The following is a 14,880-nucleotide window of genomic DNA, read 5'->3' on the forward strand; positions in this document are numbered from 1 at the left end:
CACCCCTGTGCAAATCACCAATTTCGGCCTCAAATGTACATGGTGCACTCTCACTCCTGAGCCTTGTTGTGCGCCCGCAGAGTATTTTACGCCCACATATGGGGTATTTCTGTACTCAGGAGAAATTGCGTTACAAATTTTTACCTCTTGTAAAAATAAAAAGTAAAGGGCAACCCCAGCATGTTAGTGTAAACATTTTTTTACACTAACAGGCTGGTGTAGACCCCAACTTTTCCTTTTCATAAGGGGTAAAAGGAGAAAAAGCCCCCCAAAATTTGTAGTGTAATTTCTCCCGAATACGGAAATACCCCATATGTGGCACTAAACTGTTTCCTTGAAATACGACAGGGCTCCGAAGTGAGAGAGCGCCATGCGCATTTGAGGACTAAATTAGGGATTGCATAGGGGTGGACATAGGGGTATTCTACACCAGTGATTCCCAAACTGGGTGCCTCCAGCTGTTGCTAAACTCCCAGCATGCCTGGACAGTCAGTGGCTGTCCGGAAATGCTGTGAGTTGTTGTTTTGCAACAGCTGGAGGCTCCGTTTTGGAAAACCTGCCGTATAATATGCTTTTCATTTTTATTGGGGGGGGGGGGGCAGTCTAAGGGGGTGTTTATGTAGTGTTTTACTCTTTATTAGGTGTTAGTGTAGTGTTTTTAGGGTACATTCGCACTGGCGGGTTACGGTGAGGGTCCCGCTAGAAGTTTGAGCTGCGGCGAAAATTTGCCGCAGCTCATACTTGAAGCAGGAAACTTGCTGTAAACCCGCCCGTGTGAATGTACCCTGTACGTTCACATGGGGGGGGGGGCAAACCTCCAGCTGTTTCAAAACGACAACTCTCAGCATGCACGGTCTGTCAGTACATGCTGGGAGTTGTAGTTTTGCAACAGCTGGAGGCACACTGGTTGGAAAACCTTCAGTTAGGTTCTGTTACCTAACTCAGTATTTTCCAACCAGTGAGCCTCCAGCTGTTGCAAAACTACAACTCCCAGCATGCACGGTCTGTCAGTACATGCTGGGAGTTGTAGTTTTGAAACAGCTGGAGGCACACTGGTTGGAAAATACTGAGTTAGGTTCTGTTACCTAACTCAGTATTTTCCAACCAGTGTGCCTCCAGCTGTTGCAAAACTACAATTCCCAGCATGACTGATCACAGAAGGGCATGCTGGGAGATGTAGTTATGCAACAGCTAGAGATACACAACTACAACTCCCAGCATGCCGAGACAGCTGTTTTCTGTGTGGGCATGCTGGAATTTGTAGTTTTGCAACATCTGGAGTGCTACAATTTAGAGACCACTGAACAGTGATCTCCAAACTGTGGACCTCCAGATGTTGCAAAACTACAACTCCCAGCATGCCCAGACAGCAAACAGCTGTGTGGGCATGCTAGGAGTTGTAGTTTTGCAAGATCTAGAGGGCAGTATAGAGATCACTGAGCAGTGGTCTCTAAACTGTAGACCTCCAGCTGTTGCAAAACTACAAATTCCAGCATGCCCACACAGCAAACAGCTGTCTGGGCATGCTGGGAGTTGTAGTTTTGCAACATCTGGAGGGCTACAGTCTAGAGACCACTATAGTGGTCTCAGACTGTAGCCCTCTAGATGTTGCTATGCAACTACTCACCGGCTTCCGTCGCATCCGGGAGCCGTCCTCTTCTGCCGCACGCCGCCGCAGATCTCCGTCGCCGCCCGCCGATCCCCGTCGCTCCGCTGCCTCCGGAGGGGTAAGTGGACGTCGGCGCCCGGTCCTCTTCGTTTTCCCCGTTCTGCCCCGCCTATTGTAAGTGGGCAGAACGGGGAAAACGAAAGTAAACCCCTCCGCCCCTGATCTGCTATTGGTGGTCGCGTCTAGACCACCAATAGCAGAGATAGGAGGGGTGGCAACCCTGCCACCTCACTCCTATCACTTTAGGGGGATCGTGGGTGTCTTAGACACCCGCGATCCCCCTTCTATTCTGGGTCACCGGGTCACCATAGACCCGTAATGACCCGGAATCGGCGCAAATCGCAAGTGTGAATTCACTTGCGATTTGCGCCGATCGCCGACATGGGGGGGGTCTAATGACCCCCCTGGGCATTTGCACGGGGTGCCTGCTGATAGATATCAGCAGTCACCCCGGCCCGGTCCCCGCCCGGCACGCAGCGGGGACCGAAATTCCCATGGGCGTATGGATACGCCCTTCGTCCTTAAGTACCAGGACGCAAGGGCGTATGCATACGCCCTTCGTCCCCAACAGGTTAATGTGCATAAAGAAGCCAAGGAAAGATGAAAAAATCTCCAAAAGGCATCAAATTACAGATTATACATTCTCATAATATGTCAACAAAAGTTAGATTTTGTTTCCATCATTTACACTTTCAAAATAACAGAAAACAAAAAAATGGCATCTGCAAAGTTTGGGCACCCTGCAGAGTTGATATCTTGTACTGCCCCCTTTGGCAAGTATCACAGCTTGTAAACGCTTTTTGTAGCCAACCAAGAGTCTTTCAATTCTTGTTTGAGGTATCTTTTCCCATTCTTCCTTACAAAAGTCTTACAGTTCTTTGAGATTTCTGGGATGTCTGTCACGCACTGCTCTTTTAAGGTCTATCCATAGATTTTCAATTATGTTGAGGTCAAGAGATTGTGAAGGCCATGGCAAAAACTTCAGTTTACGCCTCTTGATGTAATCCCCCATGGATTTCGAAGTGTGTTTAGGATCATTATCCATTTGTAGAAGCCATCCTCTCTTTAACTTCAGCTTTTTCACAGATGGCATCAAGTTAGCATCCAAAATTTGCTGAAATTTTATTGAATCCATTTTTCCTTCTACTCGTGAGATGTTCCCTGTGCCACTGGCTGCAATACAGCCCCAAAGCATGATTGATCCACCCCATGCTTAACAGTTGGACAGAGGTTCTTTTCATTAAATGCTGTTCCCCTTCTTCTACAAACGTACCTTTGCTCATTCCGGCCAAAAATTTCAATTTTAACCTCATCGATCCACAGAACTTGTTTCCAAAATGCATCAGGCTTGTCTATATGTTTATTTGCAAAGTTCAAACGCTGATTTTTGTGGTGAGGACGTAGAAGAGGTTTTCTTCCGATGACTCTTCTATGAAGACCATATTTTATAAAGTATCTCTTTATAGTGAAATAGTGTACCACAACTCCAGTGTAGGCCAGATCTTTCTGGATGGATTGTGCTGTCAAATGTGGGTTTTGAATTGTTTTTATCACAATCCTGCGAGCTGTTCTATCTGATATTTTTCTTGTTCTTCCAGATCTTGCTTTAACTTCCACTGTTCATGATGACTGCCATTTCTTAATTACATTCCTAACAGAGGATATTGACATCTGAAAATGTTTTACCATCTTCTTATAGCCTTCTCCAGCTTTGTGAGCGTCAATTATTTTCAGTTTCGGATTTCTAGACAACAGCTCAGAAGAACCCATGGTGCTGATTGTTGGGGCAAGGTCAGATGAGTCTGGGCATTTAAAACCTTTGAGATTGACATCACCTTGCCTTCCCAGATGATGATTGAGAACAATCCATGACACTGGCAGATCTCAGCTTTGCAAAGGGGGCAGTGCATGTTATAAATTCTGCAGGGTGCCCAAACCTTTGCAGACGCCATTTTTTTTGTTTTCTGTTATTTTGAAAGTGTAAATGATTGAAATAAAATCTAACCTTTGTTGACATATTATAAGAATGTCTAATCTGTAATTTGATGCCTTTTGGAGATTTTTCCATCTTTCTTTGGCTTCTTTATGCAAATTAATAAAAAATTTTACCTGGGGTGCCCAAACTTTTGATCCCCACTGTATATAGTGTGTTTCTTCTCTGTCATTATAGAGTTTTAAGTGCAGATGATGGGGGAAAATGTGTTTTGTTTTGTTATTCCATTTTGGTACAAACCTGCAGCATAACAAAATGTTTAGAATGTGTAAGGGTCTAAAAAGTTTCCAAATGGCCTGTATGGTGATACACTTCCATATCTTACAGTAGCTTTCTCTTAAGTGAACTAGGAAAGATCAGGGAACAAAATTCACATATTTTCTTCCTATTGATCGCTATGAAATGTTATTTAGCACTGTCCATAATTTATGATGTAGCTCTAAATAATATCCCTACACTAGAGCTGATGTTCTGACCTCACAGCTAATCTATTGTCATTTGTCACAAAAACGGTGGAGTTTAAGGAACCTTTTAAAAGAACTATATGAATAAATGATGACTTTTTTGCTGAAGGAGAAAAAAATAGGAAAATTTAGGAATATAAAATATAATTTATATGCTGTGATTATTCTTTTTTGTAATACATGTCTATATGATTTAAAATATATATGGTACAGACAAATACACATAGGATTTATATGATATTATTAACATGATTAATTCTGACAATACAGTGTACTAGCGTACACTGACATTACTATATTGTAGCTTGTACTATCATATATAGTAATATGACATAATGCAGGGTGATTTAAAAAGAATGGTGCAAAAGTAAAGTCCTATAGATAAAGTGATATCAGTGGTAAATGGTGGTGACAATAAATCTAAGCAAAACTGGCTTAATTGCCCATAGCAGCAAATCACAGCACAGGTTTCATTTTCAAGAGCCCAATTTGAAATGTGCTTACATAGTGTGAAATATGCTGACATCGAAAAGTGAAGCGTTCAGAATAAATTAGATAAATAAGCTTCCCAAAGAAACCACATTTCATGTTGGGTACAGCAATTCGGAATAGCTGGGTGTTTATGTTATGGAAAAAGTCTACCCTGACCAAAGATTTCAAATGAAATAATGAACAGGATAGAAGAAGTGTAAAGTGTAGTCCTAGAAGGTTTATCAGGGTGACTAGTATGCAACTACAGCTTCTACAAACCACAGTATAGCATATCTTACGAAAATGTATGCATTGTAAGCCCTACAGATTATATCTATTTATGGGAGCTGGAACCAGACAACAATCCAAAGTGCCATGACTTTTGCACTGACCTGCAGGACCGACTGGAAAAAGATGAATTCACTGACAGGCTGGTGTTCAGCGATGAGGCTAACTTTAACCTCTGTGGGAGAGTCAATTACCACAAAAAGTTAGAATTTGGAGCTCAGAAAAACCATGTGCCCTTTTCGAGCACATGAGAGACTTGCCCAAAGTAAATGTTCTCTGCACAAAGGCAAAAAGTATTTGGTCCTTGAAAGAAGCAATCTGATTGGTTGCTATTGGCAATTGGTCAACTTTTCCTCTGCACAGATTTTAATATATATCCCCCATAGTCTATCAGCAGGATGGTATAACTCTACATGTCCATTTGGATGTTTACCAATATACTCTAACAGAACATTGGATTGTCAACGCTAGAAATTATTATTCACCCATGTTGCACTGGCCTCCATGTTGACCAGATCTAACACCCCGTGACTTCATTCCGTGGGGCCAAATCAAGGACTCACTGTATCTGCTCCCCAAGCCAAAAGATCTGAGTAACCTGGGACAATGCATCACTAAAACAGTGAAGTCCAAGAATAAGATGACACACATCTGGCCAGAACTGGACTACCGTCTAGATATATGATATATGCCATGTCACCAATGGAAATCCCTTGTAGAGTATAGATAAAACTTACATAAAACTTGGATAGATTGTGTTTTTTTTTAATGGTAATACATTTATTTATTTATTTATTTTTGTTTATGAAAACCGAGGCTATGATTTTGTGTCATCATTTTTAATTCACCCCGTATTGCAGAAGCTTTAGCTAACTCAAAGTTGGACTTATTGCTAAAGAGCAGCATGTCTAAAGATTACATTACAATGCATTAAAATAAGTAAAGAGAGAAAGATTTACCTACTAACAAGTAATGACATCCAATATATCTATTCCTTACTTTCCTTAATCCTTCTTGTACTATTTGCATTGGATAACAGTATTCAGACATATTCCGGACATATGTGAACCCAGCCTTAGAAGGTCATCAAGAAGGTCAGTCTAATGTAATGGTTTTTCATTAAATGTAGCCTCAACCAGCTTACTACATCAATAGAATTGCCTCATAGAGCTGTATAAGTCATAAACAAACTTTCCTGACCCGATCTACCACAGTTATTCCAATTGCTCACAATCCCGGCTGATCTCTGCTACTAACTGGTTCCTGTGATGCATGGTCGCTGCAGGAATAATCAGATAATCTACAGTGGTTACCCACCTAAGCAAGCGACTGGCTAAACAGGCATTTTCTGCGTTGACAACACATTACAGGAACCAGGAAGAAGTGGGAAGCTATATTCTTTTCTATTGTTCACACACCGGTGTTACAAAATTCAAAGTGGTAGCAAGTATTATGTAAGGCACAAAAACTTAATGGTTACAGTTCACTCTAGGTGGCTCTGCCATACTGCAGACATTAGAGCAGCCAACTTTCCACTAGCCTCCTACCACTTAATCTGTCTTGGCTCTTATCTAGGCTATTGTCTATTATAGCCCCATTAGACTCCCAGAATTGACCCCTCCCCATTATATAAATGCCCTCAGCCCATGCCGCTATAGAAGCCCCATGCACAGAGTTTATCAATCTATCCCTTTTGGCTGCTATACTAGTTCAGCTCGCCTTTTGGTTTCTATGGCACTCTCTAGGCCTTTCTTGGTGATATCCAAATGACAAATGGGTCCCCCAATAACACAATGGAGGAGATTTATCAATCAGCCTGAAACCCTAATTGTCTGTTTTTTCCTGCATAATGCTGATGTAAAGGGTAGAAAGAAGAAAACAAAATGATGCATTGTGGCACCACATTGTGGAGTATCAAATATTCCTGTGATTGGTTGTTGTTGGGTTTCAGGCTGATTGATAAATCAGGGCCAATATGCAATTTCTCTACAGGCCATGCATGAAACTTTTTCCAGGCTCGCAACCCACTGACTTGCCACAGTGAACCAACAATTCTGGTCCTTTGGTCTCTAACCTCTGATGAAAGGCCCGAGGCCTAATAGTTTTTACAGGCCAATCACAGGCATAATTGATACCCCACAATGTGGTGCCACAATTCATCATTTTGTTTTCTTCTTTCTACCCTTTAGATCAGCATTATGGAGCAATGCTTGATGTCACAACACACACCAAAATCTGTGCCAGAATCTTCTTGGTATACTCATTGACATTAATAACTCCTCCTACCATGACAGGACATGGCAGTCCACCAGTCCCAGCAGCAAGGTACCTAAAAGTGCACAATCAGCACCTAATATAATATCATTAATACACAGAAAAGCAATTATAAATAAGAGCATTTGCATTGCATACACAAAGCAATAGTGATAAAACACTAAAGCATTGTTTAAAAAAACTGGACATTTTAAACCTCAGTCAGCTTTTTAAGATCTACATCAAAATTTCATACATGTGCATTACAGTTGACATAGTGCGACAATGGCCATGATTGGAGATAACTTAGATCTCACCCATTTAACCTTCTAAATATCATGGTTTATAGTGACTGCACCAACAAGGCACTTAGGCATCCTGTCATCTGAACAGCTTACCTGTAAAGGGGTTACTCGGCAGAAGAAGTTTTCTAACTATGGCCATTGTGAGGGATATAAGAAAAAAATAAACATCTACTTACCTCCAGCGCTCCTGCAGTGCCTCTGGTGTCCTGCTCTGGTCCCTTGATGCAATCGTCTTTCTGAGCAACAGCGGAATGTGTCGTCCCAGGGACTGGAGAAGGAGACTGGAGGTATTGTGGGAGTGCTGGAGGTGAGTACAAATAATGTTTTTGTTTTGTTTATATTTTGTTTGTTATAAAAAAAACAAATAAACAAACAAAAAACTTCCGCTGACAACCCCTTTATGATGGCAGCGGATTTTTCAAATATATTATATGAAAAAATAAACAATAAAAAAACATAGTTTGTATCTGTGTGTATACAATTTAAAATTTTTTTTTTTTTTACAATTTATAATATTTAAAAAATCCAAAATAAACATTGCATCAGTAAAAATTGAAAATTAAACAAGCAAGAGCAAGAACAGATACACAAGGTTGTGCTAGAAAGTAAAAAATCTATTATACATATATTTTAGTCCAAAAAATAAATAAATAGTACATTGTACAAATATATTCATATACTGGCTTCCACCTGAATATAGATTATGAGATAAGTCAGCCTGGAGTCTATTTGAAAGTGGTTTATTGAATCATATATGACAGTTAAGAAGGGAAATGGGACAGAAAACTCAACCCTCTATCAATTCAAACTTTAAAATATAATTTAATTCCGTGTCCAATTCAGATAAAGAAAGCATCAGTCACTTGGATGAGAACCATTAAACATGTCACCTGCACTATTTCACTCCAGTCCTTTGAGGGATTGTGCATTGGAATATACATTTATGATTTATAAAAATTCTTCAACTTAGCTAAATGTGTTTGGCAGTTCTAGAGAGAAAATGTACTGCTTTGGATCATTTTAACTCAAAATTGTAAATAAATCTAAAAGTATCTTCCTGTAACATTTTCATTAATATTAATTAATGATAATTTTTTCCCATAATGGAGGCATATACAATGGACCAGATTTTTCGATCTGCTTGAATTCATCACTTAAAGCGTACCTGTCATAGTGCAAAAAAAAAAGAAAAAAAGTGATATGTTACTCAGGACCCAATCCTGATCATGTGGATATCATTTTTAGGTGTCTCGGACCTATATATCCAGAGATATAAGCATTTATCTGCTGGGAGCATGTCAGTCTGTCTCCCTCACAGGAGCAAGCCTGGGCAGTCAGCCAATCAGTGCTCTCTACTCTGTAACCCTTTCCTCTCTGGTTTTATGCTGTGTCATGTGTCAGAGGAAGATACTTGGAGCTTGCCTGCAGTAATCAGAAGACATTATGGTGAATTCATAACAGGATAAAATGTATAAATATAAGAATAGATCTTTATAAAATTAGTGCAAGGATTTTTTAGATAAAAGGACAGCATTTTTATGAATACATGTTCTATCTGTTTTATCTTCTCCTAGTAAAGCTGGATGCTAATCAGCATAGCTGTCACTATGTGTGTCATTCATCTTTCACAGACTCCTGAATTTCTGATCAACTTCTTTGTCATTCAGGAGTCCGAGAAAGCTTTGACTATTTCAGCATGCTGGGAGTTGTAGTTTAGTAACAACTGAAGCTGCAATGTTTGTAAATAACTGTGTTAGAGCAGTGTTGCCTCCAGCTGTTTTAAAACTACAGCTCCCAGCATGACCACATATCCTTTATCTGTAGTTTTGCATACACAATAGAAATCTCCTATACTGGATACCGGTATGCTTTACGGCCGGTATCCAGTATGCTGTAAAATCTAGACTAGTCTGTATGGCTAAAAGACAGGCGACCCCTAGTGGTAGCTATTTTGAGCTTAAATTTCAGTTGAAAATAAAACATTTTTTTAACAGGTGTATATTGTGAAATGTCATATTATAATGAGTTCTTCAATATAGGAAAAGTTTTTAACAATGACAGTGCCTCTTTAAGACAGTATTTGTATTATCTTTTGCATAATGTAAAACAACTTGGATTCAATATTAGTATTGTTCTGAACCATTCTTCTAACATCGGGAGAGATGCCTCATAAAAGGATGTTATTGTGGGTGGATAAAACATTTTACCTCTAAATGAAATATTACTTTTTTGCATCTAACTGGTACAAGTACTTATAATATACTTGCATGCATAATATTAAAGGGGTATTACCATTTGGTATTCCTATCTTGGTACACTCCATATAATACTGTTTACCTAAACAGTGTAACTCACTATGACAGTTACTTAATATGCGTAAAACTGCCGTTGTGTGCCGTTGTTCAATAGGAAAGTCATTGTTTAGTTACAGGGGATAAAATCTGTCCTGATCATGTGATGACATACAGGTGCAGGACTTATTAGGGTGTGTTCACACTGAGTATTTCAAGAGGAATTTACTCGAGTAATTCCTCTTGAATTCTCCGCTCCAAATTAATGCACATCTCCTCTGCCCATTAACTTTAATGTTTTTCCTCTGTCCTGTTCACACTGCAGAAATACCGCTTGTGGAATTCTGACGCTGAATTCCTTTCCGCGTGAAGAAAGAACATGTTCATTCTTCGAGCGGAATCCGCAAGCAAAATCCAATAGAAGTCAATGGTGAAAAAAAATTCCGCCCGCCATCATTTTCACATGGAATTCCCACGGAATTTATGGGGAATTCACGTGGAATTCAAGCGGAATTCAATCGGAATAAAGAAAAGTAGAATTGAATAGCCTTGTCCTCCTGTGTGGAAATTCAGCTCCAATTCCGCTCAAATTCCACTCAAATTCCGCTCCAATTCCGCTTGATGGATAAAATGACAGAAGCCAACAATTTCCTGACTGAAATTATTCGTCGTGAATTTCTTTTGAATTCCTCAGTGTGAACGCACCCTTACAGTAACAGTAGTTTTTAGAACTGTATTTATTTATAAGCTGAAATAAATGTTCCTATTAAAGGACTACAAGACGAGATCTTGAACACCATGAGAAATTATATAGTATAATGTAAAATTGTATAATTTACTTTATACTTTTGCAAAGAGCACTTTTATTCTTATTGTATATAGATTTTGAAGAAAAGTTAGGTTTTACAGTCCTTGTAACTTTGGCACTCCAGTTAATACTAAAAATGTTCTCTGAATGAGTTTCCACTGAATTCTCAAGAGAATAGAAGCAAGCACACCTGTTGATAAGACACATTATTGCGCTTATTTGTTCAAGAATGCATACCCATTAAAATTGGTTGGTTGTGAAACATCTAGAATACCAGGGCTGGGAAACTTAGACTTGCCAGTGTATAAAGTAGTTCAGCTAAAGGAAGAGGAAGCAAATCTCACACATAATCAACAATAATAATAATATATATAAAGGATAGAACACTATCAGCAGGATATACAGCAGGAACTAAGCTACTCATTCCCTGGGTGTAGGAACAGGGTGTCCAGTAGTTCAAACACTGAAGCCATATTTAAAGATTAGCTTTTTTGTATGTATTGTATGTCTACTTTCTCAGTATCTTGTTAATATACTCACTCAGACCCACTAGGGAGCCAGTGATTCCCCCAGTTGGCCACAAAAACACAATTAGTTCAAATGAAAGGGGAACACAGCAGCAAAAACTCAGTTCCAGGTCTTTAAGGTTCAAGGCACTGCCTGCCTGCAAAGTAGTTCCTGACAGTGTCCAGCATAAGGATATGTGTGGCAGTATACATTTGGGTCCACAGAATAGACGTGCCTCAATCAATTAGGTTTTAGCTATGCTGGTTCTTGGTCTTCACCTAGAATAAAATGTATTAACACCAGAAAAGCCCTCCTTCATTATAATGACCAGGAGAAGTATATTATCCTGAGTGGTAGGTGGGAGCTGGAAGGTGAAGTCAACTTTCCCTTCACATGTTTTGCTCACTGCTGCATAATAAATGCCTGAGGAACAAAACGTTCTCCTCCCAACAGATGTTATTAGATAGGGCACACCTGGTTGTACTGTCCCTGACAGATGGTGTATGAGTGTACCCCAGGTGAGGATTATGGTCCAGGAGACAGGGAGTTTCAGTCAAAACCCTTAACAACTTTACAGTACACACTACCATGCACTGTGTGATGCTGTCCCTCTCTCTCAGAGATCCAAGTAGCAGTAGGCCTCCAAAACCCAGTACCCTAAGTCCTGTGGGGTGAACTTGCACATACTGGACAGGCTACCCCCGAACTCTCCATTCTTTGATGCAGAGACCAAAGATAACTCAAGCCACATTTCCTCCTACAGGCAGTACCCTCCCCATATAGACTAAGACAAATTTCCCTACAGCCCTGCAATAGGAAACCATCCCCATTACAATGTACACACTGCCATGTATAACATGGTTCATAATAACACATGAACAAACACATACTACCACTTTACTAGAACATTAAGCATATACCTGCATCACTGCAAACTTTAGCAGGACACTCCGCCTGGTTCAGGGCAGACTCACATTTGGGCAGTGATAGAGGAAGGCTTCTCTCCCTGGTTATTTGATGATAGCAGCCACCAAAATGTTGTGAAAGGAACACGGAGTTATAAGACAGATGAAAAACAGATGAGTAACTGTGAAAATGTTTCTTAAAATAAGGAGCTTGTTCCAGATTTACCAACCTGCCTGAGGACAAAAACTGGTTTTCCTATAGCAAACAATCACAGTTCAGCTTTCATTATACCAGAGCTTTTTAAGCTATAAAACATGAGCTGTGATTGGTTGCTATGGGGAAAACTAGACAGTAACAGTCCTCAGGCAGAATGGTAAATCTGGGCCTAAATGCCCTAGAGAATTGCCCAGAAATGTGCTCTCTGTTTACAGCAGAGTTTCCAAGTAAATCATAACCGGCCATAGTAAGAAAGCCTGCCTGATGGTCCTGACAGGTTCCTTTTAAGTAAACTAATTCTATTCACTTAGCAATTGCATGTTAGCCTATCCTTGCAATCCTTGAATTTACTGTAAAACTGATACTCATCCAAGCAGTTTCTCTGCATGAAACACATACTTATTCTGAAGGTTAAGCACATATCTCACCAGGCATTGGAACAGGGTCCCTGACGTGTAACTAAATAAATTAAAACCCCTTTCTGTATTTCCAAGAAATCAGTTCTCGGGGATACTGTACAGCAGATACTTAAGCATTTAGCTAAGTTGCTAAAATGTACTGAACATTGTGCATTACAAAATTTCATAAGAAGCACATTGACAACTATCGTTGTATGAGAATAATTGTTATTTTGCCAGGCAAAAAGTATCTGTACCTTCCTTTTTAACCTTTTGTCACTTATTGGCATTGAAGAGTGAAGCCCTGAACTCACCCGCTCCCCCTTGCTCTGCCTACGTGCGTACCCACCCTATGCGACCGGTCCACAACCACGGTGACAGTCCCTGACTGAATAAGTGCAGGGAGTAAAATGTCAGCAAAATAAACTTACAATATTGATGGAGGTAGGGACACAGTAAGGATTCACACACACTAACATAAATAATAACAAAACATTCACACACAATATGTCACATCCCACAAGCCGAATCAGTACCAAGAGATAACAAAAAAGCCAAATTGCAGAAACAGGAGAGGAGTCAGAGAGCGGAGTCAATGGGTCAAATATGCCAGAAATACGAGATACAGTACAAACTCTAGGTAGGAGTATGAGCTCTATCGTAGGCAGGGCCTGGATGAATACTGAGAGTTTAAATAGGGAGCAAAGCAGGTGAAAAGCCAACGAGGTCAGCTGACTATCCAGAGAACAGGGCATTTCCACAGAAACCAGAACAACAAAAAACATTTGTGCAGATTAACCCTTCAGGTTCTTGCCCCTTTCTAATATACTTTGAAAAACATGTCCCTTCCTATGCAGTGGATGTCAGAGTGATTGAGCAGCAGAATGGAGGGATTCATGAGCCAAATACAGAAGCTCGACATATAATAAATGACATGTAAAGAATCTGCATTACCTAGTTAGTCACATATAGAAGTGGTAACAATTGTACTTGGCCAGGTTTCTAGTGCTACACTCTGGCCACTCAGGAGATGCAGGCACAGGGCCAATTGGCTCCAGTCTCGGTGACCGCATCCTCCAGAGCTGGCCTTTATAAGGCTTCAGTCTGCTTCTGCCTACTGCATGGGATTACAGCTCATACCAGTGTCTTTAGCTTCCTACCTGCTTTTGCCTCACATATTTCTCTGACCTCCTACCTGTCAATTGACCATTCATTTGCCTACCATTCTGTGCCTTGTTGACCACCTGGTTTGACCCTTTTTTACATTGGAATTCCCTTTTGATTAGTGTTTTGGTACTGTGTAACTTTCTGTTTTTGACTTTGGTTTCTGGAACTTTCCTGTTTTGACTCAGCTTTGTTTGTCTATCTGTTTGCTGTATTGTGCCCGATGGTTTGTGTCTACGTTAACCCTTCATGTCCTCACCTGTTTCCCTGACAAAACGATAGCGATAAATAGTGATCACGACATTTAAACATTAAATGCTGTTAATACCTAATTTCTAGGGGCCCATTAGCTTCCCTGCGATGCTGATGAGTTGTTGTTGAAGCCCGTGGCCTTACCTGTGCTCCTCAGGCTTCTATGGATCGAAGGTTGTTCAAGGCTGCCTTAGAGGGGTACTAAGGTGGAAAACTTTTTTTTGTAGGTCTTTTTATGTCAACTGGCTCCTGAAAGTTAAACAAATTTGTAAATTACTTCTATTAAAATTGTTTAATCCTTTCAGTACTTAATAGCAGCTGTATACTTCAAAATAAATTATTTTCTCTTTGGATTTCTTTTCTGTCTGTCAACAGTGCTCTCTGCTAACACCTCTGTCCATGTCAGAAACTGTCCAGAGCAGAAAATTCCCATAGCAAACCTATGCTGCTCTGGACAGTTCCTGACACGGACAGAAGTGTCAGCAGAGAGCACTGTGGACAGACAGAAAAGAAATTTAAAAAGAAAATAATTTCCTCTGTAGTATACAGCTGCTAATAAGTACTAGAAGGATTAAGATTTTTTTTAATAGAAGTAATTTACAAATCTAGTTAACTTTCTGGCACCAATTCATAAAAAAAAATAATGTTTTCCACCGGTGTACCCCTTTAAGCAGTCCTTAGCAAATGAGCACAGATAACATAGATTGATGTAATGCAATAACATAAGGTTAAAGGGGTAGTCCAGGAAAAAAAAAAAATTATATCAACTGGCTCCAGAAAGGTAAACAGATTTGTAAATTACTTCTATTAAAAAATCTTAATCCTTTCAATAATTATCAGCTGCTGAAGTTGAGTTGTTGTTTTCTGTCTAGCAACAGTGCTCTCTGCTGACATC

The 14,880-nt window shown here is 40.0% G+C and overlaps 1 protein-coding gene across 3 annotated transcripts in view; it reads right to left on the bottom strand.

Annotated features, from left to right (window-relative positions):
* Nucleotides 1-14,880, bottom strand: part of TAFA2 (TAFA chemokine like family member 2) — a 250,654-nt gene that overhangs the window by 178,371 nt on the left and 57,403 nt on the right. The window contains exon 2 of one of the 3 annotated variants that reach the window (XM_056574030.1): nucleotides 7,620-7,744. The exons of the other annotated variants lie outside the window; for them this stretch is intronic. The gene's annotated coding sequence lies outside the window, so the exon portion shown is untranslated. The remainder of the gene's footprint in view (nucleotides 1-7,619; nucleotides 7,745-14,880) is intronic. 3 annotated transcript variants of the gene reach the window in all.

Source organism: Hyla sarda, chromosome 4, assembly GCF_029499605.1.
Source record: "Hyla sarda isolate aHylSar1 chromosome 4, aHylSar1.hap1, whole genome shotgun sequence".
NCBI classification, from domain to species: domain Eukaryota; kingdom Metazoa; phylum Chordata; class Amphibia; order Anura; family Hylidae; genus Hyla; species Hyla sarda.